This window comes from Vulpes vulpes, chromosome X (assembly GCF_048418805.1).
Source record: "Vulpes vulpes isolate BD-2025 chromosome X, VulVul3, whole genome shotgun sequence".
In the NCBI taxonomy this organism is placed as follows: Eukaryota; Metazoa; Chordata; class Mammalia; order Carnivora; family Canidae; genus Vulpes; species Vulpes vulpes.
The window spans coordinates 14,225,782-14,249,445 of record NC_132796.1 but is presented as its reverse complement, the minus strand read 5'-3'; the positions used below and the strand labels follow the sequence as shown (position 1 = coordinate 14,249,445).

Sequence of the window (23,664 nt, the reverse complement as noted above, 5' to 3'; positions counted from 1 at the left end):
CTCTGTCCTGAGTATTTCTGTGGGATGGTAGAGAATGTTCTTCACAGCTGCCAGGGTGATAACAGTCCTGCAAATTGGCATGACTCCAGAAGTAACCAAAGAACTTCATAGAGATGAAAAGTAAACAGGAGAGCATCCAGTAGATACAGCAAGGGAGAGAATAGTATCGAGGGCTCTTGATCACCCAAACTAAGGGCTCCTTACCCTTTTTTTCTCCATACTGTTGAAAACTTGATATTGTTTGTTTTTATCCCACCCATTTGAAGTCATGCCTCTCTCTCCTGGCTCTTTGTCATCCTGTCTCCTAGCTACAGGTGTTGCTCAAGTGTTGATCTGAAGTCCTCTTCTCTCTTCCCTGATCCTCCCTCACACAGAGCATTCCATCCCAGTGGTTTCAAATATAAGCTTTATGTTGGTGACTCACAAATCCACACCTCTGGCTTCTACCCAAACTCCACTCCCACATTTTTAATTGCCTGCTGGACCTTTACCCCTAGAGTTCCTCCTGAAGCCTTGACTCAGTACACCTAAAGCCTTACTTTTTCCTTAAAACCAACTTCCATACTTTATGACCCTGCATTTCCAGTCCTTTATATATTGCTTAAAGAAATGTGTGCCTAGTGCATCAAAAGAATGTTCATAGGGCATGACATATCATGACCAAATGCAGCTTCACCCAGGAATGCAAAGTTGGGTTAAAATTTAAAAATCAGTTTAATTCATCACATTATCAGAATAAGGAGGGAAATCATGTGATTATTTCAATAGAGAAAGTTCATGTGGCAATATTAAACATCTTTTCATGATAAAAACTCTTAGCAAAGTAGGAGAAGAGAATATTCTTTCCTTTAAATTTTAAATCCAGTATAATTAACATGTAGTGTTATATTCAGTTTCAGGTATACAATATAGTGACTCAACAATTCTTTTTTTTTTTTTTTGACACTGGACACATTTTTATTGAGCCTTTTAGTTTACAACATGAGGTAAAAGGAAAGTCAGTTCTCCTTAACCATTATTTTACACAGTTGTAGTAATATATTTCAAACCTTAGGGAATTATACTGGATTACATACCTTAAAAGTTAGGGATTGAGTAAACAATATTTGGCTTCTTGAATTTTCAAGTTGACTCTTCCCTTACGATGGTAAACAGCTTTAATTAGTTACATTAGATTCTTCAAGGCCATGTTTTATTCTTGCTTATGTCTTTATATCTGAAGCATTGCTTTTTGGATCAATATCCACTAATTCCACTTGAAAACTGAATTTTGCATTTGGTGGAATTTGGGCATCAGGCTGTCCTTTCTTTCCATGAACCCATTCTGGTTCAATCTCTGTCGAGCCTTTTCTCTTTACTCATAGTCAAGAATGCTTCATCCCATCCTCTGATAACTTTGCCTTTTCCAACTTTAAAACTTAAGGGTGTGACATTTTTCTTCTTTGAATTCATTTGAATATTAGTATCAAAATCAGTCCCATCCTGTAGTGTTCCTGTATACCAGCATTGAACAACATCTCCCTTTTTGGGAAAGTTGATTTTATCTCCTTCTTTAAGAGCACAATTTATATATTTTGGTGGACCCTCATCCAGAGTCTCTTCAGGCTTGGTTTCTTTGGGTTTGTCTTCATTAAACTTCACATTTTTCACCTGCCCAGACACTGTACTTATACTTTCAGTACCCTCGAAATGTTTACTTTCAGAAAAATAATTATAGGATGTAACCAAATGGTCTTTGTTAGCTGTTTTGACCACATTTTCAATGTTTCTTAATAACTTATGTTCTGCAAGAAACAAGTCTGAACTGTGGTTCTGTAAAAGCTTGATTATGTCCTTCTTGGGAACTGCTTGCTTCTACACAGTCTAGATAGATCCACTGTGTGATGGCTGCTGCCATCTTCCCCCACTCATGATTCAACTCGGTGCTCATCATGATAAGTGTACTCTTAATCCCTTCACCTATTTCACCCATCTCCCCCACTTCTCTTCTGGTTACGACTAGATTATTCTCTGTATTTCAGAGTGATTTTTATTTCTTTTTTTCTTTGTTTCTTAAATTCCACATATGAGTGAAATTATGTGTTTGTCTTTCTCTGACTGACTTATTTCACTTAGTATTATACTCTAGATTTATCCATATTGTTGCAAATGGCAAGATTTCATTCTTTTTTATGGCTCGGTAATATTCCATTCCGTACATATATATCTATATATATCTTCACACCACTGCCATGTCTTAACACCTGTCATCTATTGATGGACATTTGAGTTTCTTCCATAATTTGGCTATTGTAAGTAATGCTGCAATAAGCAGGGGTGCGTATATCTTTTCAAATTTGTGTTTTTGTATTTTTTGGGCAAATAGTAGTGGAATTACTGGATCCTATGGTAATGCTATTTTTACTTTTTTTTAAGGAACCTCTGTACTGTCTTCCACAGTGACTGCACCAGTTTGCATTTCCACCAGTGGTGGAGGAGGGTTCCTTTTTCTCCACATTCCCACCAGCATTTGTTATTTTTGGTGTTTTTAATACTAACCATTCTAACAGGTGTGAGATGATATCTCATTGTGGTTTTGATATATATTTCCCTGATAATAAGTGATGTTGAGCATCTTTTCATGTGCCCATTGGCCATCTGGATGTCTTCTTTGGAGAAAGGTCTCCTCATGTCTTCTGCCAATTTTTTAAAAAAGATTTTATTTATTTATTCATGAGAGACAGAGAGAGGCAGAGACATAGGCAGAGGAAGAAGCAGGGTCCTTGCAGGGAGCCCGATGTGGGACTCAATCCCAGGACCCCAGGATCACACCCTGAGCCAAAGGCAGATGCTCAACCACTGAGCGCCCCAGGCGTCCTGTTCTGCCCGTTCTTAAATTGGATTACTTATTTTTGGGCATTGAATTGTATAAGTTCTTTATATATTTTCAATGCTAACCCCTTATCATATATGTCATTTGCAAATGTCTTCTCCCATTCCCTAGGTTGCCTTTTAGTTTTGCTGATTGTTTCCTCTACTGTGCAGAAGCTTTTTATTTTGATGTAGTCCCCATAGTTTATTTTGGCTTTTGTTTTCCTTGCCTCCAGAGACCTATCTTGAAAAATGTTACTATGGCCAATACCAGAGAAATTACTGCCTGTGCTCTCTTCTAGGATTTTTATGGTTTCAGGTTTCACATTTAGATCTTTAATCCATTTTGAATTTATTTTTGTATAAGAAAGTGGCCCAGTGTCATTCTTTTGCATGTCACTGTCCAGTTTTCCCAACACCATTTGTTGAAGAGACTGTCTTTTTCCCATTGTATATTCTTTTCTTCTTTGCCGAAGATTATTTGCCTGTATAATTATGAGCTTATTTCTGGGTTTTATATTCTGTTCTACTGATCTATGTGTCTATATTTGTGCTAGTACCATACTGTTTTGATCATCAGAGCTTTATAATATATCTTGAAGTGTGAGACGTTGTGATACCTCTAGCTTTGTTTTTCTTCTTCAAGGTTGCTTTGGCTATTTGGAGTGTTTTGTGGTTCCATACTAAATTTAGGATTGTTTGTTCTAGCTCTGTGAAAAATACTGTTGGTATTTGAATAGGGATTACATTAAATGTGTATATTACTTTGGGTACTATAGACATTTTAACAGTATTTGTTCTTCTGATCTATGAACATGGCATGTCTTTCCATTTCTTTGTGTCCTCTTCAATTTCTTTCATCAGTGTTTTATAGTTTTCAGGGTATAGGTCTTTTACTTCCTTGGTTAGGTTTATTCCTAAGTATTTAATTATTTTTTGTGCAATTCTAAATGGGATTGTTTTCTTAATTTCTGTTTCTGCTACTTCATTATTAGTGAATACAAATACAGTGAATTTCTGTATATTGATTGTGTATTCTGCAAACTTACTGAATTCATTTATCAGTTCTAGTAGTTTTTTTGTGGAGTTTTTCAGTTTGTTTGTTTTTTTTTTTTTTTTGTAGGGGGGAGAGGCAGAAGAAGAGGGAGGGAAGAATCCCAAGCAGGCTCCGGCCCAGTGTGGAGCCTGATGTGTGGCCTGATCTCACAACCCTGATATCATGATCTGAGCTGAAATCAAGAGTTGGATGCTCAACCAACTGAGCCAACCAGGCACTCCAGATTTTCTATACATGATATCATGTCCTCTGTAAATAATGGAAGTTTTACTTCTTCCTTATCAATTTGGATGCCTTTTACTTCTTTTTGTTCTCTGATTGCTGAGGCTAGGACTTCCAGTACTGTGTTGTGTAGAAGTGGTGAGAATGGACATCCTTGTCTTGTTCCTGACCTTAAGGGAAAAACAGTTTTTCACCATTGAGGATGATGTTAACTGTGGGTTCTTCATATGTGGCCTTTATTATATTAAGATATGTTCCATCTAAACCTATTTTGTTGAGAATTTTTTGTCATGGAATGGATGTTGTATTTTGTCAAATGCTTTTTCTGCATCTATTGAAATGATCATATGGTTCTTATCCTTTCTCTTATTGATATGATGTATCATGTTGATTGATTTGCAACCCGTGCATCCCAAGAATAAGTCCTACTTGATCATGGCGAATGATTCTTTAATATATTGTTGGATTTGGTTTGGTAATGTTTTGTTCAGAATTTTGGCATCTATGTCCATCAGAGATATTGGCCTATAGTTCTCTTTTTTTGTGGTGTCTTTATCTGGTTTTGGTATCAGGATAATGGTGGCCTCATAGAATGAATTTGAGTTTTCCTTCCTCTTCTATTTTTTGGAATAGTTTGAGAGGAATAGGTATTAACTCTTTCTTGAATGTTTGGTAGAATTCATATGAAGCCATCTAGTCCTGGACTTTTGTGTGTTGGGAATTTTTTTTAAAAGTTTGAATTCAATTTGCCATCATATAGTATAAAACCCAGTCTCATCCCATCAAGTGCCCACCTTAGTGCCTGTCACCCCATCCCCCACCCACCTCCCCTTTTGCAACCCTTTGTTTCCCAGAGTTAGGAATCTCTCGTGGTTTGTCTTCCTTTCTTATTTTCCCCGCTCAGTTCCCCTCCTTTCCCTTATAATCCCTTTCACTATTTCTTATATTCCACGTATGAGTGAAACCATGTGATTATTGTCCTTCTCCGATTGACTTATTTCACTCAGCATAGTATGTTGGGGATTTTTTGATTACTGATTCATTTCATTGCTGGTAATCAGTCTGTTCAATATTCTATTTCTTTTTGATTCAGTTTTAGTAGATTGTAGGCTTTTAGGAATTTATCCATTTCTTCTGGGTTGTCCAATTTGTTGGCATATAATTTTCCATAATATTCTATCATAATTATATTTCTGTGGTGTCAGTTGTTATTTCTTTTTTCTTCATTTCTGATTTTGTTTTTTTGAGTCCTCTCTCTCTTTTGATGAGTCTGACTAGAGGTTTATGACTTTTGTTTATCTTTTCAAAGAAACAGCTCCTAGTTTCATTGATCTGTTCTATTTTTTGGTTTCTGTTATATTTATTTCTACTCTAATCATTATTATTTCTTTCTACTAGTTTTGGGTTTTCTTCTTTTTCTAGCTCCTTTAGGTATAAAGTTATGATTTGGGAATTTTCTTGCTTTGTGAGACATGTTTATATTGCTATGAACTTCCCTCTTAGAACAGCATTTTATGCATCCCAAAGATTTTGGGCTGTTGTATTGTTATTTGTCTCCATGTATTTTTTAATTTCCTCTTTGACTTCTTGATTGACCCAATCACTGTTTAATCGCATGTTATTTAGCCTCCATGTATGTGTATTCTTTCCAGATTTTTTCTTGTGATTGATTTCTACTTTCATAGTATTATGGTTGGAAAAGATGCATGATTTGACTTCAATCTTTTTGAATTTGTTGAGACTGGTTTTGTGGCTTAACATGTAGTCAGTTCTGGAGAGTATTCCATATGCACTTGAAATGAAATGTATTCTGCTGTTTAAGAGTAGAATGTTTTGAATATTATCTATTAGATCCTTCTGGTCCAATGTGTCTTTCAAAGCCACTGTTTCCATGTTAATTTTCTGTTTGGATGATCTATCTGTTGATGTGAGTGAGGTGTTAAAATCTCCTACCATTTTTTACTACTATTGATTACTGCCTTTATGTTTGTTATTAGTTGCATTATGTATTTGGATGCTCCCATGTTGGGTGCATAAATATTTATAATTGTTTTATCTCCTTGTTGAATTGTTCCCTTTATGATTATATAGTATCCCTGTCTCTTGTTACAGTCTTTATTTCAAAGTCTATTTTGTCTGATATTACTACTCTGGCTTTCTTTCACTTCTATTTGCATAATAAATGCTTTTTCCATCCCTTCACTTTTAATCTGCATGTGTCTTTACGTGTGAAATGAATACTTGGATGCAGCATATAGATGGGTCTTGCTTTTTTTATCCATTCTGTCACCCTTTGTCTTTTGATTGATGCATTTAGCCCATTTACACTCAAAGTAACTATTGGTAAGTATGTACTTATTGCCACTTACTTGTTTTATGGTTGTTTTTGTAGCTTTTCTCTGTTCCTTTCTTTTCTTGCTCTCTTATAACTTGCTGCTTTCTTTAGTGATAGGCTTGCATTCCTTTTTATTTTATACTTATCTATTATGAGTTCCTGATTTATATATAGTGACCAATAGGTTTATGTATAACATTTTCTGCACATAGCATTTTATATTAAGTTGATGGTTGCTTAAGTTCCCATTCCAAAAGCACTACATTTTTACTCCTCCCCTACTTTTTAGGTATATTGTGTGGTACTTCACATCTTGGTATTTTATGAATACCTTGATGATTTTTATGCATATACTTAATTTTACTGCTTTTGTGTCTCTTATTTTTCTTACTTCTGCTTATGGTCTTTCCTTTCTACTCAAAGAGTCCCCTTTAATATTTCTCATAGGGCTCGTTTAGTGTTTAGAACTCCTTTAACTTTTGTTTCCCTAGTAAATTCTTTATCTCTCCTTCTATTCTGAATGATGCCTTTGCTGGATACAGTATTCTTGGCTGCAGATTTTTTTCAACATTTTGAATATATCGTGCCACTTTCTTCTGGCCTGCAAAGTGTCTGCTGAAAAATCAGCCAATAGCTTATGGAGTATCTCTTGTACATAATGGTTTTCTTTTTTTCTTGCTGCCTTTAAATTCTCTATCACTACTTTTTGCCATTTTAATTACTGTGTGTCTTGGTGTGGACCTCCTTAGGTTGATTTTTTTGGGACCTCTCTGTGCCTCCTGGATCTTGATTTCTGTTTCCTTCTCCAGGTTTGGGAAGTTTTCAGCTATTATTTCTTCAGATACATTTTTCTGTTCCCCCTCCCTTCTCTCTTCCTCTGGGATTCCCTATGTCAGTGTTACTACACTTGATGGTGTCACTGAGTTCCTGTAGTCCATTTTCATTTTTTGTTCTTCTTTTTTCTCTCTCCTGTTCAACTTGATTGCTTTCTATTACTCTGTCCTACAGGTCACTGATCTGATCCTTTCTTCTACTTCCTCTAGTCTGTTATTTATTCTCTTTAGTGTATTTTTAATTTCAGTTATTGAGTTCTTTATCTCTTGTTGGTTCTTTTTTATGTTTTATATGTCTTTGTTGACGGTCTCACTGAGATCCTCCATTCTTTTCTTAAGTCCAGTGACAATTATGACAGTTACTTTAAATTCTCTATCAGGCATACTCATCTCTGTTTCACTTAGCTCTCTTGCTATGATCTTGTCCTGTTCTTTCATTCAGGACATATTTCCCTGTCTCCCCATTTTGTTTAACTCTCTGTGTCTGTTTCTCTGTGTTATGAAAGTCAGCTACATCTCCTGCTCTTGAAAGTAGTAGCCTTATGAGGAAGAAGTACTGTAGTGCCCTGCAGTGCAATGTACCTTGTTCATCAGAACCTGGTGCTTCAGAGATATCTATGTGTGTTGCATGTGCCCTACTGTTATGGATGAGCCGCATTTGCCTTCAGTCTAGTCATCTGCAATGGCTTTCTTTGCCTGTTATGGGCAGGGTTTGGTCATGGTGTTGTTAGTGGACCAGTCTGGGGCCACCTTTGGCTTGAGTTGAGTCAGACCAGGTGTTTGCTAGAGCTGCAGTAGCAGTGAACTGCAGGGTGCTTTCCCTGTGTTGTTCTCTGAAAAGCTTTCATTGGTGGATGGTGCCTATTGTCAGACCAGATGTCTGTCCGTAGCCCACTGCTAGGGCCTCAGTTGAACTGTTGTGTGGGCTTTCTTCTCCTCTTTCCCTAGGGCAGGAGTCACTTTGGGATGGTGCTAACCACTGTCAGGGCTATTTGCACACTGCTGCTTGTGGTACCACTTTGGATGGACTCCTGTTGGGGTGATGTTGGAGGGGGAGGGTCTGCAGGAAAACACAGGAGTGGGATATGTGGTGTTAGCAAGGTCTGGACTAGTTTGTTCTGGGAGAGGGCTTGTAACAGCTTTGGAAAACTCCTGCCATGGCTGGGTTGGAGGGAGTGGGTCTGTAGAAGAGTGCAGGGGTAGGTGCACTATTAAAAAGCTAGGTGGAGAGTGTTCACACTCTGCTTGATCCCAGAGATGTCTGTGTATCTAGGCTGGGGGGTGGGGAAGGGAAATGGTGCCCAGAAGCTCTTTTGTTCCTGGAGAAGTTTCTAAAAGATCCCTGCCCCTCCAGCACACTCTAAGATTAGTAAATAAATCCCCATCCTGTATCTCTCAGGCATTTTTGAAACTGTTGCTTCTATACTGTGTCTCTGTGGGGCTGTTTGTTGTGTTGTCTCTTTAAGGGTAGATACTCAGTTTCCTGTCACCCTTTGGCTCTCCAAGGTCTAAGCCCACTGATTTTTAAAGTTCCGTTTGTTAAGTCCCACTGATTATAAGAACTCATGCAGGTAAGCCTCTAGTTTTCAAAGCCAAATGTTATGGGGATTTGTCTTCCCAGTGCTTGTCCCCCATGCCTGGGGTGCCTGGGGTGGGGTCTGTTCCTCTTTCGTCTCTACCTGCAGCACCCCTCCTTCCCATGGACAGTCCTACAGGTCCGCTTGTTTCCTGACCATGTCTCTGCCCTTCCTACCCTCTTCTAACCCATAGATATGGCCTCTATTCTACATTTAGCTGTGGAGAGTCTGCTCTGCCAGTCTTTAGGCTGTTTTCTGTGTTATTTTCACTGATATGGGTGTTATCTAGGTGTATTTGTGGGACGAGGTGAGCCTAGGATCCTCCTACTCTGCCGTCTTCCCTGGAAGTCCTCAGAAGAGAATATTCTTAATCTCTAAAAAGCCTACTGCAGGGACGCCTGGATGGCTCAGCAGTTGAGCATCTGCCTTTGGCTCAGGGCATGATCCTGGGATCTGGGATTGAGTCCCACATCTGGCTCCTTGTGGGAAGCCTGCTTCTCCCTCTGCCTGTGTCTCTGCCTCTCTCTCTCTCTCTCTCTCTCTGTCTCTCTCTGTCTCTCATGAATAAATAAATAAAATCTTTTTAAAAAGCCTACTGCAAATATACTAAATGATAAAATGTTGAAAAATTTTCCCTGGAGGTCAGGAACAAGACAAGGTGCCCCTAATAATCACTGCTATTCTTTCAGTGTTCTGGCCAGTGCACAAAACAACAAAAAAGCATAAGAATTAGAAAGAAACAAAAAACTGCCATTATTTGCATATGATATAATTATATTCATAGAAAATCTGAATGGTTTGGCAGATAAACTATTGGAAGTAATAAGAGAATTTAGCCCAGTGTCCGGATTTAAAAGCTCAATATCCAAAAATCCAATGTATTTCTCCATACCAGCAACAAACAGAAAATGAAATTAATATAAAATACTGAGGAATGAATCTAATAAAAGATGTGTAAGACATCTACAGAAAAAATGATAAAACCTTATTCTGAGACATTAAAGAAATATACAAAAGGGAAGATATGCCATAGTAAATATGAGCAAAAAAGATGCCAATTCTTCCCAAATTTAATTCTAAATTCAGTGCAATTCCAATAAATGTGTTTTGGTGGAACTTGACAAACTGATTTTAAAATTCATATAGAAATACAAAAAGCTAAGGGTGGCCATTACCCTTTTAGAGTAGAAAAATAAAGAGGAAGACTTTATCCACTGGATAAGAAGAGTATTATAAAGCTTTAGTAATCAAGACAGTATATATATATATTTTTTCAGAGATATTAAAATAGACTAGTGGAATAGAATGAAGAACCCAGAAACATATCCATGCGTAAGTTCAGTATTTGACATATGTTGTACTGAGAACAGAGGAAAAATGTCAATCCTTAGTATAAATAGTACTGAGATGAGTGGCTATACTTAAATTAAACCTCTGCCTCACACTCTACCCCCAAATATATTCCAGGTGTATTAAAAGCCTAAATGTGAAAGGAAAAAGAAAAAGCTTCTAGAAAATAATATAGGAAAAGATTTTCATCCAACTAGTGAGTAGTGAGTAGGAAAGAATTGCATAAACAAGATGCAAAAGATACCCTAACTATAAGAAAAAGGGACCTCAAAAAAAAAAAAAAAGGAAAAAGGGACCTCTGTTCATCAAAAAACAATACAAAGAGTGAAAAGATAAACCACAGAGTAAGGGGAGATGTTTTCAATTCACACAACAGAAAACTAGTATTTTGATTCTGGTGCGTGCTGTTCATTGGAGGAATGCTCTCAGGAGTGAAGAAAGTGGGACAGGGCAGGAGAAGGTGCCAAGCATATTCTTAGCTGTAGCCTGATCCCATAGGGAGTTCTTTTTTTTTTGTAAATTTTTTTTTTAATTTTGCCATAGGGGCAAAGCCTTTATTTTTTTTAATTTTTATTTATTTATGATAGTCACACACACACACACACACACACACACACACACACACACACAGAGGCGCAGAGACATAGGCAGAGAGAGAAGCAGGCTCCATGCACCGGGAGCCCAAGGTGGGACTCGATCCCGGGTCTCCAGGATCGCGCCCTGGGCCAAAGGCAGGCGCTAAACCTCTGCGCCACCCAGGGATCCCCTTTTTTGTAAATTTTTAAATTGGAGTTTGATTTGCCAACATATAGTATAACACCCAGTGCTCATCCCATCAAGTGCCCCCCTCAGTACCCACCATCCAGTCACCCCATCCCCCTGCCCTCTTCCCCTTCCACTACTCCCTGTTCATTTCCCAGAATTCATAGGGAATTCTATAGTATGAATTGTACCATAGAGTTGTTTCCCCTTGAGGCAAGGGGTCCAGAATTCCATACCCTAATGTAGCATTTAGTTCTTAGCTGTGGGCTGTGCCTCAAAGGTGGGGGTGAGCATAGCTTCCTGGGTAAAAGGGGCCCCTACTCAGCTGGATGACATTCTTTAAAGAAAGGGACATTTGTAAGCTATTAGCAACCAACACACAACATCTGGAAGGATTGTTGAATTGATTGGTAAAGGGGATCACTGTGGAACACCAATAGTGTCCTCTTCAGTGAGGACTTGGTTAACACATCTGAGTCAACCTTAGTTCTCATGTAGTATGGATCCTGTGTTGGAGCCTGGAAGCCTGCCACGAGGCTGGCCACCAAAGGAAACTGTGACCCTGGAGCAGAGAATAAAGGGTGAACTCTATTTCCATGGAAGAGAAGGAAGTTGTGACAAGGAATTGGGGATTTCTAGAGATGAGATTGAAGTAGCTACAGGGAGAGAGCCAGTACTCTCCTAGAATAGTGACTGAGCCAAAAAAAAAAAAAAAAACCCAAGAGAGAAACAAACAAGTTCATCAGCTGTGGACCCTGACCTCAAGACTAGTTGGGGCATAGCACTAGAGAATACAAGGATACATTTTCTCTAAGACCAGTTCTATTCCCATCACCTAGCTTTGAGAAGTGCTCAGGGGTCAGAAATATGTGCCATAAGAATTTGTGAAGAGTAATATATCAGGTTTTTAGGAAATAGAGAAACTATATTTATACTGTGCATCTGAATTGTATAAGTAAATTTTCAGTTCCCACTTTGAAACACTTTAAGACTACTAGATTGTTATATTTGAACATATAAATGAAGTAAACAGAATCTGACCTTTGACAACAAGATTATAATCCCTTTGAGAGCAAAGTCATTTCAACCCACATGTCTAGTCAAGAGCCATTGGTAAAAGTCAAAAGACACTGTGGAAAAAGAAGCTTCAACTATAAATTATATTGGTATATTTGTTACTAATTTAGAGAAAAAATCATTTTAGACCCACACCTCATCCCATAATGGTGGTCGAATAAAATATATATAAAAAATTTAATTCATAAAAACACTGAATTTTATGAGGTCTGTGGGGTTCTCTATAAAGTTTATAAGCTTTGAAGTGATAAATGTTCCAAGTGACGACTATGACTACATAAAAACTTAAAACTTTATATATAAAAAATTTTAAAAACAGAGAAAATACTTCCTAACAAATATGGGAAACAGAGGCTTAATATCTTAGGCAAATTAAAAAGAAAACGTTAATATCACAATACAAAGAAGAAAAAGATAAGGCAATTCCAAATGAGGAATTGTGCTAAGTAAACAGATAAATGGGAAAGTGTTGAACCTTTCACTTCAATCTTAAATACTTATTGAGCATCTACAATAGGCCAGACACAGGCCCTCTATCAAAGGAGTTCTAGGTACAGACACCAAAGAATACAAATCAAATTACTAATCAGATACTAGTGAAACTGGTATGTGTGTGTGTGTGTATATATATATATATATATATATATATATATATATATATATATATATATATTTTTTTTTTTTTAGATTTATTTATTTTAGAGCATAAGAGAGAGAGCATGAGCAGGAGGGGCAGAGGGACAGGGGGAATCTCAAGCCATGCCAAGCGTGGAACCCAACATAGGGCTTGATCTCATGACCCTGAGATCACGACCTCAGTCAAAACCAAGAGTCAGATGCTTAACCGACTGTGCCACTCACGCACCCCAAAACTGATACTTTTATATGCTGCTGCTGAAAGTAAAATTACACAATCCAATTTGAATTTGTCCATACCTGTCAATTGATAGCATTGTTTAAATCCTTTAACTTAGGAATTCTACTTCAGGGAACATATCGCCAAAGGGAAAAAAAAAATCCCAAGAGAGGAAATAAAACTTTTATGCCTGAAGATGTTCACCACATTGTATTTTATAGAGAGAAAATATATATGAAAGCACTGTAAATATTAAATATTTTAATCCAAGTTTTCTTAAATTAATTTTTCTATAGATTTTTTTCATAGACTATGTATTAAGAAGCTTGAGAACATGCCTTCAAGAAGAAAGGGGCCCATAATTTTGATAATCATCCTTTGAGATTCTAGGGCTCTGATGTAGTTCATATAGTAATATGGTTTTGGTTGGATGAAATGTTTAGAGCCCAGGCACACCTAAGCACCAGACTAACCCAGAAGAGAGTTTCTAAAACATAGAGAGGCCGAAGTCTCCTGAGAATGCACTTTTCTAGTTTTCCATGGGTGTGAGCGTATCATGTGGTTTTCAGGAAGGCTAGATGAAGCAGTTCCAACTTATCTACTGGACACAGGCCTTGAACTCAGAAAGAATGAGAATAAATCTCTCATTCTATACACATGAAGACTTTCACAGAAAAGACAAGACCCCTGTTATCAGCTAGAGAGTTCTGAAGAATGGGCAAAGTACGCGATTGGGTCTGAGAATCAACATTCTCAGAGCCCTGTAGCTCCCTGGGAGCTCTCCAAGGTCCTGAAAAACTGCTTGCACCTCTCTCCAAGCCGATGGAATCTTCATCTCACTAATGTCTCTTACCTAAAGGATTCACTACCTCAGCTTGCCTTGACACTTGCCCTCTGGCCTCTAACCCCTTGACACAATCTGTCTGTGACCCTTGCCTAGGGGGACTTCAGTCACTGCATTTTATCTGCATGTACTGGCAGCTTCATTTATCAGTGTCCTTCTAAAGGAAGTCTATTTGAGGTTATCTCAGTAGGAGAGAATATATGTTTTATTAACTTTTGGTTGTACTATCAGGAAAGAAAGGGACTCAGGAGAGATAATTTTCAAATATGGGTCCTCTTAGGTTAGTAAAGCCTGGTATCTGTCACTACATTTGGTTGTTGCTGAGATCTGTGAGAAAGTAACTACTAGAAGAACACATGGAAGAAACAGAAAACACCGTCAGAGAGTTGAGAGATACAAAGAGCCTACATGTGACTTATTTGTCATACTTTTCTTAAGATTTTATTTATTCATTTGAGAGAAGAGAGAGGGAGAGCACAAGCAGAGGGGAGAGGCGGACTCCCCACTGAGCAGGGAGCCCAATGTGGGGCTCAATCCCAGAACCCTGAGAGATCATGACCTAAGCTAAAGGTAGATGCTTAACCATCTGAGGCACCCAGGTGCCCCTTGTCATACTTTTAAATCCTGCAATTACTGGATTAGCAACAGGGTACAGCAAGGTGCCTTACATATGATTGGAGTTAGTTAAACAAGTGAATATTAAGCAAGGCACTAGAAGAACACAGTTCTAGACTGTTTTTTTAAACAAATTAATTATATAACATTGAGCAAATCATTTAACTTCTCTGTATGAATGTAAGGTAACTGCTGCAACAAACAACCCCCAAATTGCAGTCACTTAAAACAATGTAAGCTGCTTTCTCACTCATACAACAATCTAATATATTTTCCTGGTTGACTGGCTTTCTTGGACAACTTTTCTCTCAAGTGGTGTCACAGACTTCTTCCATATTATAGCCTTGCTATTCTGTAAGTTTGGGAGTTATCTTCATTCAGCTGGTCATCAAGGAAAAAAATGGGGTGTGTGCTCTCCCTGTGCCAATCTATAATTCTTACTGGGACCACTGTCCAATTCTTTAGGGGACAGTCAAGACCATTCAGTGTTCTAGCCCTTTGGTTCTTCTTCAGTGGGCTCCTGCTGCAGCCTGTTTTGGGCAATCTGTTCTCTTGCACCCAGTTCTCTCCCAGCTTTTCATAGGAGCTGTTCGCCATCACCTTGGAGTGACATTCTCTCTCTACTTACTCCCTGACATTTTGTTCTCCAGCTTCTGTTGCCTGGTCTTGCTAATACTCAATAAATATTTACTAAACTGGTGTTAAAAATAAGAATGGGGAGGAGCTTATATTTTAGAGGGTTTTATGGGTTAGGCCTTAAAGTGGTACAAATAACTTCTACCTACCTTCTGTTGGACAGGACCCACCAAAAATTCACACCTAATTGTAAAGGATCTTGGAAAATGTAGTCTTAATGTATGCTAAAAAGGAAAAGGGACACAGTTTGGTAAATAACTGGCCTTACTCTCTAGGTTTTGGTTTCTTCAATGGTAAAATGATGCAAATAATATTTGCTCTTTTTTCTCCATAGAGTTATTGTAAAGGTCAGAGGAGATTACCTGTGTGAAAATGTGTTAAAAACTGTAAATCATGGGCAGCCTGGGTAGCTCAGCGGTTTAGTGCTGCCTTCAGCTCGGGTGTGATCCTGGAGACCCAGGATCGAGTCCCGCGTCAGGCTCCCTGCATGGAGCCTGCTTCTCCCTCTGCCTGTGTTTCTGCCTCTCTTTCTCTCTCTCTCTCAAGAATAAATTTTAAAAAACTGTAAATCAATGTATAATGGATATACAGGAAGGGAATCATTATTGCTTGGCTTGCGTACCTTTGAATGTTAATTTTAGGAGTGAAAAAAAGATGTTCTGTCTTTGGTAGGACTCCTTATAGTTGGTCACAGTATATACCAATATAAGTATATTTAATGGAGTATTATATTTTCTGATATGGGGCAAAAATAGAGATTGTAAATGAACCTTTGACATTCCATAATTTGAATGCCTTGGTGGAAGTATATACTAGGATGGAATTAAGGGGAAGTACCGTTTTGTGTTCAAGCCTAATTTTTTGCCAGGCTCCTGAAAATGCTTCTAACCTCCCAGACAATAAAACCTACCATAGGTTTGATAACAGGTGGTACATTCTTTCCTCTTTGACAGCCTTCCCTGGACTGGGTATTGTAAATGAGATATCTATTATGATTATTGTGCATGACATCTAATTATGGACATACCCAAACTCACACACGCACATAGCTCCCTTGTCATTTTTCTAGGGCCCTTCATCCTCAGCAGTGAGAAACTCCTCTTACCACTAATTCCCCAAGTAAACAAAGCTCCCAAAATTGCCTCCTTCAGCTTCTCCTTCTCGGGTTTGCTATGAATCACAGAGTCTGTTAGAATTGCTTTATGCCTATACACCCAGCAACATGCCAATGATTTCTAAATGCTGGTCACTCTGGTTACATGATGTTTTGACCTAAAGCTAATATCAGCCATCTGGGAAGGGCTATTATTTAAACAAACATCACTCAGCCAATTGTGACCAAGGCACTGGATCATACTGAACTGCAAGTTTTCGTGTAAGGATGAAAGAAAATAATAAGAAATCACAATAGCAAGGGACATACTCTGAGTCCCAGCTTAGTTTTCTGAAAGGAGAAAAAGAAATACATTTGTTTGAAACTCTAGGGCCTTAGGGTAGTTCACCAGAGCACACTAAGCTTCAGGAATTATGTCTAATTTATCTTAGAGCAGACGGAACTCACAGCTTAAAAATTCAAAGCAAAGATAGCTCTATTCTCAATATGTATAAAATAACTGAATGCGAGCATGACCTAAAGGAAATTAGACTGCACATAATCATGCATTCTGGTGCACTGTGGTATTAACTTGAAAATATAGAGCTTTGAGTTTTGTGGAAAGAAATAGAAGTTGGGATGTAAAATGAAGCAAAGAAGGAGATGCCCTTGGAAATATGAATTGCTATAAAATGAAAGCAATGTCTAATCAAATAAGAGCCTTCTACAGTAGACTGTCCTTCACATCTGGGTATCTTGGCTATCTATCTCTTATCAGGGAAAAAAAAGGTCAGGGAATTATACCAAAGCAGATCTCTTTCAGCTGGACAAGCTTTAAGAGAAAAAACAAAAAACAGTCTCCTGCTCTTTTTTAGTGCCTCTTAGTGGGTATCTTTTTCTTTTTTAAAATCTGCGTCTACCAGCCCTTTCCCAGCTATATATGTACTTGAATATTTTTCTGCTCTGTGTTCTACTCATGCTATGTATCTCATGTATCCATGCAAATTGGTGCCCAAACTAGGCATGCTAAAAGTGCTGGAGTCCTGAAGCAGATTGGCCCTTCACTGATGACTTGCATTGGCAGATATCCTCTTCACAGTTTGATGGTAAAAGCCGGTTGAAATTTAGGAGACCGTTTTGCTTTCAAAAGGGATTCGGGTATTGAAATGTGCTTGGAACAAAAGTTTCCCGCAGTTCTAGGACAATACACATGGATCTTTCCAGATATTATGTGTATGTGTGGTGGTGGTGGTCGGGGGGGAGATGGGGAAATGTAGAGGCAATATGAGAGAGTGGATGGAGGACTGAGATTCAGGGGTTCAGGAAACCCAGAATTTTAGACTGTTTCTCACTGAATCTAGGACTCTAGAAAGTGGTTGATCCCTCTGAGCCTCAATTTTCCTATTTGCAAAGTAATAGTAACAAACAATTGAGAGGCGAGGTGGTATAGTGGGCAAGTATACACATTCCAGAGAAAGGTTGCCACGGTTCAAATTCTGGCTCTGCTGCTATTACCTATAACAGTCTGTACCTCAGCTACTTTTTTTTTTTTAACATCTAGCTGAAGCTTGAACTCTATTACTGGTTGCATAATGTACCATTTTACTTTTTAAAAAATTAATGAACTTTATTTTTTAGGGAAGTTTTAGGTTCACGGCAAAATTGAGCGGAAGTACAGGGTTCCCATTTACCCCCTGGGCCCATACGTGCACATGCTCAGCCTGCTCCACTAACAATATTCCCCACCAGACTGGGACATTTGTTACAATCACTAAAACTTTATCAACATATCATAATCACCCAAAGGCCACAGTTTACATTAGGGGTTCACTTTTGATATTGTACAGTCTGTGGGTTTGGACAAACGTATAATGATATGTATCTACCATTATAGTGTCATACAGGATAGTTTCACTGCCCTAAAACTTCCCTTTGCTCTATTTATCCCTGTTTCCCTGCCAACCCCTGGCAACCACTGATGTTTTTGATGTCTCCATAATTTTGCCTTTTCCAGAATGTTGTATATTTGGAATCATATGGTATGTAGCCTTTTCAGATTGGCTTCTTTCACTTAGTAATATGCATTAAGTTTCCTCCATGTCTTTTCATGGTTCCTTTAGCACTGAATAATTAGATTCTATTGTCTGATCATACTACAGTTTATCCATTTACCTTTTGAAGGACATTTTGATTGCTTCAAGTTCTGGCAGTTATTAATAAAGCTGCCACAAACATCCATGTGCAGGTTTTTGTGTGGATATAAGTTTCTAATTCATTTGGATAAATACCGAGGACCAATCATACATTAAGAGTATTTTTAGCTATTTTTAAAATAGTTTATTGAGTGTGGGTTTTAGCAGATTTTATCTTTTAAGGGATTGGTTTGTTTCATCTAGGTTATCAGATCCTGGCATAGAGTATAGAGTATAGAGTTGTTCATAATATTTCATTATCTTCTTTTTAATGTCTATGAGATCTTTAAATGTCCTTTGAGTGATGTCTCTTTTATTTCTATACTAGTATTTTGTATTTACTCTCTTTTTTTCTTAGCCTGGCTAGAAGCTTATCGATTTTATTGATCTTTTCAAAGAAACAGCTTTTGATTTTGTTGATTTTCTCTATTGATCTCAGTTTCATCGATTTCTACTTGAATTTTTGTTATTTCTTTTACTTACTTTGGATTTAATTTGATTTTTTTCTCTAGTTTTCTAAGGTAGGAGATTAGATTATTGATTTTAGATCTTTCTGCTTTTGCAATATATGCATTCAATGCTCTAAATAACCCTCAAAGCACTGTGTTCACTGTGTTCCACAAACTTTGATAAGTTGTATTTTCACTTTTATTTAATTCAAAATATTTTTAAATTTCTCTGGGTTTCTTCTTTGACCTATGTGTTAATTAGAAGTGTATTGTTAATCTCCAAGTATTTTGGTATTTTCCAGCTATCTTCCTGTTATTGATTTCTACTTTATTTCCATTGTGGTCTGAGAGTACACATTATATGCTTTCTATTCTTTTAAGCTAAGATATATTTTAAATTTATCAAGGTGTATTTTATGGCACAGAAAGTGGTCTATCTTAGAGAACGTTGCATGTGAGCTAGAGAAGAATTTGTACTCTGCTATTGTTGAATAAAGTCATCTATAGATGTCAATGAAATCCAGTTGACTGATGGTGTTGTTGAGTTCACCTATCTTTACTGATTTTCTGCCTGCTGTATCTGTTTCTGATAGAGGGATGTTGAAGTCTCCACCTACAATAGTGGATTTATCTATTTTTCCTTGAGATTTTATCTGTTTTGCCTCACATGTTTTGATGCACATGTTAGGTGCATACACATTGTCTTCTTAGAGTACTGACCTTTTAATCATTATGTAATGCCCCTCTTTATCTCTGATAACTTTCCTTGCTCTAAAGTCTGCTTTGTCTCAAATTAATACAGCTACTCCTGCTTTCTTTCGAGTACTGTTAGCATGTATATCTTTCTCCATTCCTTTATATTTTGTCTATATGTAATTTACATAAATATAAATGTATTTAATACTTTAAATTATATCAATATATTAATATCCATTAATATATCAATCCATTATTATTAATATTTAATATGTATGTATGTATTTATTTATTTTTGAAAGAGAGAGGGACCATGTGTGTGAGTGGTTGGGGGAGGCGCAGTGGGCAAGAGAGAGAGAGAGAATCTTAAGCAGGCTTCATGCCCAGCACAGAGCCTGATGTGGGGTACTATCCCATGACCCTGAGATTGTGACCTGAGCCAAAATCAAGAGTTGGATGCTTAACTGACTGAGCCACCCAGGTGTCCCTGTGTTATTTTTAAAGTGAGTTTCTTGTACATGACATATAATTGAATCTTGTTGGCAGAGACATAGGCAGAGGGAGAGGCAGGTTCCCCATAGGGAGCAGGATGTGGGACTCGATCCCAGGACCCCAGGATCATGACCTGAGTCAAAGGCAGACCCTTAACCACTGAGCCACCCAGGCGCCCCAATCTCTGTCTTTTAATTGATGTATTTAGACCATTGATGTTTAAAATGATTATTGATATAGTTGGATTGCTATCTACAATATTTGTTACTCTGTTGTCCTCTTTATTTTTGTTCTTATTTTTGTCTTCTACACATTTTCTGCCTTTTGTGGAAGAAAAGAAGTTTTAACAGAGTATTTTATGTGATTTTATTTTGTCTCAATTTTTAGTTTATCTACTATACTTCTTAATTTACTTTTAGAGTGGCTGCTCTAGAACTTGCAGTATACAAGTACAGTGAATCTATGCCCACTTTATTTTTTAATTTAATTTTATTTTTAAAGGTTTTATTTTTAACTAGTCTCTATACCCAACATGGGGCTTGAACTCACAACCTTGAAATCAAGTCAGACACTCCACTGACTGAGCCAGCCAGGCGCCCCTAAGTCTACTTAACAATAAACCACTTCATAGATAGTGCAGGTACCTTATAATAACAAAAGAATCCCAATTCCTCCCTTTCATCTCTTGAATCATTACTGTCATCCATTTCACTTATAATACACATAATTAAGCATAAATATAAGCACATAAGCATACATAATTGCATACACTGTTGCCATTACTTTTTTGAACAAATAATCAGAGCAATTAAGAATAAGAAAAATAAAACTTTTTATTTTACCTTCTCATTTATTTTTTGATGTTCTTTCTTTATGTAGGTCTAAGTTTCTGATCTATATGATTTTCCTTCTCTCTGAGGAACTTTTTTTTTTAGTGTAGTTGACACCCAGCATTATACTAGTTTCAAGTGTACAACAAATTTACATAGTATGCTGTGTTCACCACAAGTATAGCTACTATCTCTCTCAGTATATCAGTATTACAATATCATTGACTATATTCCCTATGTTGTGAATTTTATTTCTATGAATTACTCATTCTATAACTGGAAGTGCTTCTTTTAACATTTCTTGCAAGGGGGGCCTACTGGCAACAAGTTCCCTTCATTTTTGTCTTAGAAAAACTTTATTTCTCTTTCACTTTTTTTTCTCTCTCTCTTTCACTTTTGAAGGATAATTTCAAATGATAGAGTTTTAGGTTGGTGGGTGTTTTTCTCTTCATACTTTATATATTCCACTCTCTTCTTGCTTGCATGGTCTATGAGAAGTCAGATATAATTCTTATCCTTGTTTCTCTACTGGTTTCTTTTGAGATTTTTTTCTTTATCTTTGATTTTCTGCAGTATGCTAAGGTGTAGTGGGAGATTTTTTGGGCATTTATCCTGCTTGGTGTTCTCTGAGCTTCTTGGATCTGTGGTTTGGTGGCCAACATGTGCCTCAGTTGATCCATCTGTAAAGTAGGTATTATAATAGCTATTTCATGTTGTGTGGATTAAAATTAATTCAATGTGTGACAAGCACTTAGAAGAGTACCTGGAATGTAGCTAGTACTATGTAAGTGTTAGCTAGTATTTAATAGATACTTGCTAAGCAATGGGCTAAGTGCTTATCATACAGGATCTCATTTTTCCCTCACAGCAACCCTATCATCAGGAGGTACCTATTATTACCCCCCATTTTACAGATGGGGAGATTGAGGCTTGTCTATGATCACACAGATTGTTAAGTAGCAGATCTGTAACTCCTACTGAGGCCTATCTGGCTGCCAAGACCATGCCTTAAATTACCAAGGAACAGCACCTCAGAAGGTGGTTGGATTTTAGTTAATCTCTCTGGTCCTTTCCAGAACTAAAACACTATTGTATGAAGTTTGAAATAATGCCAGAATAATACTGTGGTAAAGCATACAGGCTTAGGAGTTGGAAAGCCTGTGTCACACCCTGTTTCCCCTGCTGTGACACGAGGCTAATTCACCTACCTTTCCTATGGAGTTGTTCTGAGGACTGAATGGGCTACTGTGTGTAAAACGTTTTGCACAGTGCTTTGTGACTGGTACTGGCATATTTTAGGTGCTCAAAAAAGTTAGATAATAAAATAATTTTAATTTAAAAATCTTGTCTAATAGTTATAGTATTGGAAAAAGTCATGAAATGCTTTGGATTTAGAGACTGAGAGTCCAGGCAGGAGGCCATATGGTAGGAAACTCCTGATATGGAACTTGGCTAGAAGAGGTCACACTAACTTACATCATAGAACCCAGCCCTTGTGCTGTGCAGAAGTCTTCCCGGGTAAGAAGCTGAGATGAGTCTGGTACGTGGAAGTGTTATCTCTAATGGTGGCAATCATAATAGAACTGGGACACTCTTGGGCATTGTGACAGGGCTCTTATTTATGGTCAGTCTCATTCAGAGGAAGGAGTAAGTTGAAGGGAGTATTCCTAACATGATTGGTCCTGATTAAAGAGGGAGCAGATGGCCTTTAATCTGGACATCAGCGGTGCTGGACAATATTAGGACTGCCTATTCTCTGAGCTTCTCAGAGTTAAAAGGGTTGCCCCACTGGTATGACTTTGGCATGACATTTCTTAGGGCTAGGTAAAGGGATCTGTGCATGTTTAAATCAGAGGTGACAGCTCTCTGGGGGACCAGACCTATGGGATATGGTAAAGGGGGTCCAATTCCTGTGACTCACATTTCATTATGTGTGTGTATAGATATATGTATGTGTCTGCAGTTCTGGTGCTGCTCTTTCATTTTCCTCTGAAGAAACAGAGAGATTAAAAGTAGCAATTCTACTCTCTTGCTTTGGCTGCTCAAGTAGTCCTACCTCCAAAAATGTGAATTGTAATCTCAAAGCCCCATGCCAGCTTCCTTCAGTAATCCCTACTCATCACCCATCACATTCTACAGTGTCACTGTTCTGGTTTTCAGATATATCCCCTCAGTCCAATAAGCACAGATAGAGGGCATATTATGTGCCCGGCACTGGTGTTAGGATCTGAGGTTACAAAAGAGAATGATATAAGGTCCTGGCCCTCAGAGAATTGGAGTCCTTATTGATAGGGACCTTTAAGCAAATTAGTACAACACTATACTATGGGCTATCAGAAAAGTGACTTCGTTTGGCTTTCTCCCAAAACAGGTTGTGGAAAAAAGATTTCAGTTTAAGTAGTTTTTTTGGGGGGAAGTGATCCCAGGAAGCACTGGTAGAAAAGATCAGGGAATTGAGGAAGGGAACAAAAGAAAGCCTATCCAGGTAGTTACTACTATAGGCAACTGGAGTTCAACCTCTCCAGGGAGCTCTGTGAGACAACATAAAACATGCCTTGTTCTCTCCACCAAGGGGCCACACAGCTAGGCCACTTAGCCATCACATCTCTCTTCATCAGTGTTTGAAGACTGCCTCAGGGGAGATGAACTCCCTAGCGCCACTACTGACCACCTGGGCAGGTGCACTCTGATGGGCAGATATACAGCCCCAAGTGGAGCCACTGGTGTTCATAGTAAGCAGCCTTCCGTGTAGAGGCAAAGGCCAAAGAGATGTGGGAAGGACCCCAGCAGCATCTGCTAGAGGAAGTATGTTGGGTTTACAGTGAGTGCACACAGGGTTAGCCATTCCTACCTTAGGTGATGATCGAAGACTTCAGAGAGAAGAGCTTTCCAGGCTGG

At 38.0% G+C, this 23,664-nt stretch overlaps 1 protein-coding gene and 1 pseudogene across 2 annotated transcripts in view; one reads left to right on the top strand and one right to left on the bottom strand.

Annotated features, from left to right (window-relative positions):
* RAI2 (retinoic acid induced 2) overlaps window positions 1-23,664 on the top strand; it is a 387,183-nt gene that overhangs the window by 13,436 nt on the left and 350,083 nt on the right. The window lies entirely within an intron of this gene.
* LOC112919048 (peptidyl-prolyl cis-trans isomerase FKBP3 pseudogene) lies at window positions 1,203-14,975 on the bottom strand (annotated as a pseudogene).